Source organism: Poromitra crassiceps, assembly GCF_964638095.1.
Source record: "Poromitra crassiceps genome assembly, chromosome: 22".
Lineage (NCBI taxonomy): Eukaryota > Metazoa > Chordata > Actinopteri > Beryciformes > Melamphaidae > Poromitra > Poromitra crassiceps.
The window spans coordinates 17,645,350-17,650,349 of NC_139647.1; the positions used below are offsets into that span (position 1 = coordinate 17,645,350).

At 47.5% G+C, this 5,000-nt stretch overlaps 1 protein-coding gene across 1 annotated transcript in view; it reads left to right on the plus strand.

Moving 5' to 3' along the window:
• Positions 1–5,000, plus strand: part of atrnl1a (attractin-like 1a) — a gene marked incomplete at both ends in the record, with an annotated part of 286,198 nt that overhangs the window by 265,797 nt on the left and 15,401 nt on the right. The gene's annotated exons all lie outside the window — the stretch shown is intronic.

Sequence of the window (5,000 nt, forward strand, 5' to 3'; positions counted from 1 at the left end):
CCTGCAAAGGAGGCGTGTCCCTCACACTGCAAAGGAGGCATGTCCCTCACACTGCAAAGGAGGCGTGTCCCTCACACTGCAAAGGAGGCGTGTCCCTCACACTGCAAAGGAGGCGTTTCCCTCACACTGCAAAGGAGGCGTGTCCCTCACACTGCAAAGGAGGCATGTCCCTCACACTGCAAAGGAGGCGTGTCCCTCACACTGCAAAGGAGGCGTTTCCCTCACACTGCAAAGGAGGCGTGTCCCTCACACTGCAAAGGAGGCATGTCCCTCACACTGCAAAGGAGGTGTGTCCCTCACACTGCAAAGGAGGCGTTTCCCTCACACTGCAAAGGAGGTGTGTGCCTCACACTGCAAAGGAGGCGTGTCCCTCACACTGCAAAGGAGGCGTGTCCCTCACACTGCAAAGGAGGCGTGTCCCTCACACTGCAAAGGAGGCGTGTGCCTCACACTGCAAAGGAGGTGTGTCCCTCACACTGCAAAGGAGGCGTGTCCCTCACACTGCAAAGGAGGCGTGTCCCTCACACTGCAAAGGAGGCGTGTCCCTCACACTGCAAAGGAGGCGTGTCCCTCACACTGCAAAGGAAAAACACACAATGAGAATATTGATGAGAAAGAATCTGTCAAGAACGAACGGACTCAATGTGAAGTTCTCTCTTTATTTAGATTTTTCAGATACTTCCACCCATACGTTTCCCTTGAGTGCCCAATCACCCTGTGTGTGTGTGTGTGTGTGTGTGTGTGTGTGTGTGTGTGTGTGTGTGTGTGTGTGTGTGTGTGTGTGTGTGTGTGTGTGTGTGTGGCGATGTTGAAGGAAATTACAAGTCTATGGTCCATTACATTATAGTAATTTCCTGAAGGAAATAAATTCCTAGGCCAGTCAAGTGTGTGTGTGTGTGGTTGTGTGTGTTCTCACACACACACTCCTTGATCAAAGGAGCTAGTGGATTGTAATTATACACACACACACACACACACACACACACACACACACACACACACACACACACACACAGAAGTGCAAACAAACCTGTTGGACAGATGTTAGTGGAAAATTGCTGTGAAGTGCTAACCTATTCAGAGAGCTTAAACTATTAGCCTTCAGGAAATAGACGTGTGTGTGTGTGTGTGTGTGTGTGTGTGTGTGTGTGTGCGTGTGCTAATGCGAAGGATGTCTGTGTGTGTCTTGGTGTGTGTGTTTGACAATAACCAAATTAATTCTCGCTACATATTCCCATGGTGCCAGTTCTAAGAAACACCTGTTCCTCTTCTTTACCTCATCTCTCTCTCTCCTTCTCTCCTCCCTCTCTCTTTCTCTCTCTCTCCTTCTCTCCTCCCTCTCTCTTTCTCTCTCTCTCCCTCCTTCTCTCCTCCCTCTCTCTTTCTCTCTCCCTCCTTCTCTCCTCCCTCTCTCTTTCTCTCTCCCTCCTTCTCTCCTCCCTCTCTTCACCAGACAAATCACACACACAACAACCACAACTCTGTCCACTAATTGTTTTGTTTTTCTCTATAAGCTCAATCAGTAGCCAGAGTGCTAGCTTAAAGGTTGTACAGTGTCATTGTGTGTGTGTGTGTGTGTGTGTGTGTGTGTGTGTGTGTGTGTGTGTGTGTGTGCGTGTGCGTGCGTGCGTGCGTGTGCGTGCGTGCGTGTGTGTGTGTGTGTGTTCTCCTCCTCTCTGGCTAGTTAGTAGGGACTTCATCATTCCCTGACACTCTGAAACGCTAAACATACAGAGGGTTCCTCTAGCTTCTAATTATGCGGTACACTCCAGCACTTAAACCTATTAACACTGGAGTGTGTGTGTGCGCATGTGTGTGTGTGTGTGTGTGTGTGTGTTCATGTGTTCGTGTGTGTGTGTTCATGTGTGTTCGTGTGTGTGTGTGTGTGTGTTCGTGTGTGTGTGTCTGTTTGTGTCTGTTTGTGTTTGTATCCGTCTTTCTCTCTCTGTGTCTCTGTGTGTTTGTATCAAAGTGGTCTTCGTACTGCTGTGGTGTGTTTGGTTGATCAGTGGCTCCCAACCTCTTTTGAAGAAAAAAAAACATGGTGTGATAGACCCTTTTCACGGGGCCATTTTGTGTCCAAAAGGCAGGGTAAACACAGGTGCAAGCAACACACTAATGAGGGTTTCAAACTTCCATGATTGGAAGTTGGAAACCCTCATTAGTGTGTTTTTCCACACAAAATGGCCCCCGCGAGAGAGAGAGGGGTCTATTGGGGACATGGTGAATGTGTTCTTATAAAATAAAGCTATGATGAAGGAGAGAGATACAGTATATAGTGAGGTGTGTGTGTGTGTGCGTGCGTGTGTGTGTGTGAGTGTGTCAGTGTGTGTGTGTGTGTGCGTGCGTGCGTGCGTGCGTGCGTGTCACATCCCTCCAGACCACAGTAATAAACAGGGTCCATCCTCTCTGACCTCTGTGGTACGGTGTGGCGGAAGGGTCAGTTCAGATCGATAACTCAATAGCTCTCCGCGTTGTGGATGAAGGCTTGATGAGAGGAAATAGTATCTGAAGCATTAAGACGGTACTTTGAGACACATGATCTACACTGACCTCCATCAGGGCTGGATATAGACCACTACAAGAGCAACTCTGTGCACATGGGTGCCAACAGATATATGCGTTTAATAAAACATTGTCGTTTCACATTGAAAGAACCAGGTGTGTGGGACTGTTACAAGGGTTAAATCTTTTAGGATTATACGTAAATTTTTTGTTGTTGTTTTTTTTCCCAACAATTTTTCGATGCCACGAGACCATAGCCAACAACTTGTGTTACGGTTAGGCAACTAAAAAACAACTTGCCTAAATTCTAGGTGAACCCGTTCGTCACGTGCATCTGAGTCCGTTTCAGACTGAAAACAAATTGAGAGGCGGACCATATACGGTGTCGATGATTTGATTTGACAATTCTGAGGACTGGCTTTGGCATCGGCCAATCCTGGCGTGTTCCACCCCCAAATCGGGTGGGAGTCGGCGTGTTGTTGTGCTACGCCAGTGGGATCCGCGGAGCACCAGGCAGCCACCGGCTTCGTGCGGAGCGAGCGGACAATCCGATGCATAGGTGCTGCCCGCCCGCCTGGAATCTCCGAGAGACGACCCCTGACAGCCAGGGAGGCTGTCAGGCTCGGAGGCGCATGCCATTATCGTTATAAATGTAAATAATATTCCTGGAATGCGTGTTTTAACGAGCCAGTTACATTTCTTTGCATTCTTAGAGATTATAGTTTTTGTTTTTTGTTCATGTTTCTAACAATTGGCCAAGTTAGTAGTTAGTTTATGGGATAGGAATTCTGCCAGATGACAGGCACTAGGCGCCATTTTCTACTTCATTTGGAAGAGAAAATTATCATGAAATGAAGATTTGATTGACAGCTGCATGTCGTGATATGATTGGTTGAAATGGGGTAGAAATTTGATAGTACAAGGTGACGTCAGCAAAAGTGTGAAAAACTAAAGAAATTAGATTTTTGTGATTTGTTTTGCATACATTATTAAATAGGTGCACTGCATACCCAGGTATTTGAACTAAAAGAAAAGAAAAGTCATTTTTGGGTTCAGCTCGACTTTAAGGTTAGAGAAACATCAATTACAGTTGAAAATAGTTTATTAGTTTAAAATACTGTGCACCCAGTGTGTTCTTCTTTTCGTTTCTTTGAAGCATGGTGTTATATGACAGTTTCCCATTTCTTTACACAGTTCTTTGCGTGTTTATTAAACTCTGCAAGGTCTTCTGAGCTGCAAGGGTTGGGCAGCAGAGGGCAGACAAGGCAGTGCTCCATAGTGTGGTCTGCTTCTCCACATTCACAGGTGGTTGGGCCAGTCAGCCTCAGAAACCCAGTGTGTTGAAAAGTGTTGACAGGTTGAACTGAGAGGAAGCATCTCTCACCAGGGGAACCTGTCTTCAAGCTCCTGGTGTCAAACATCTGCTCTGCTCAACTCTCTTCCAACCAGACATTGACTCCATGCACTGTTCTGCTGAACCTGAACCTCTGAGCTCCCTGGAGGAAGGATCAGACAATACTGACTTCATCTGCAGAGATCCATAAACTATAAACACACACATGACTGTAAGTGTCTTTGAAGGAAAACTGTCTGCTGAATGACATCATGTATAATGTAAGGAGACAGATGTCATCATCAGCATTTGACATTTTCTGAAGAAACACTTTTTGCCATATTTTTCACTTAATGAGAAGCTGGATCCATCTCTGGTTTTGCTCCCTATTAGATTCCAGAGCTTCCTCTTGGGAAGTTCAGACCAGAGACGAGAAGAGAGCAGGAGAAGGAGGGAGGGAGAGAGGGAGGAGAGAGAGAGGAGGGAGGGGGGGAGGGAGGAGTGAGGGAGGAGGGAGAGAGAGGGGAGGGAGGGGAGGAGGGAGGGAGGGATTGTGGGTAATTTATGGATATAAATGAGGAGGCCTGTGACTGTGTACTCTGAGACTGCCTCAAAACATCAAATAGAATGGATGTGCTAGCTACTGTTCACACACACACACACACACACACACACACACACACACACACACACACACACACACACACACACACACACACACAGGGCAGCTTACCTGTCAGTATAGCCTGGTGTTCTCTCTCTGGGTGTCCATCCTATCCATCTCTGTCAGCTAGACATTAGGTGGAGCTCCAAGGCTGCCACTTAGTCCGCTTCCCCCCACTGCAGGCCTGGATCCTGGGGGAGCTCCAGGTGCCAGGAGCCTGGGTGTCAGGAGCCTGGGTGTCAGGAGCCTGGGTGGGAGCTGGAGCTGGAGCTCTCCAGGTCTTTGGGGGTGCTGTTCCGTTCTCCAGACAGACGGGCTCAAGTGAAAGAACGTTTGCTCCATTCATCAGCAGTGGAAGTGATAGGGACTTGTACACACTCGTACACCTCGTATGCTTCTGATTTACTTCTTTTCCATTGAGCGTCAAACCAATGACTAAGACAGATGCAGGTTTACTCATTATGTACTTCTGTACTTCTCTTCCTGTGTGTGTGTGTG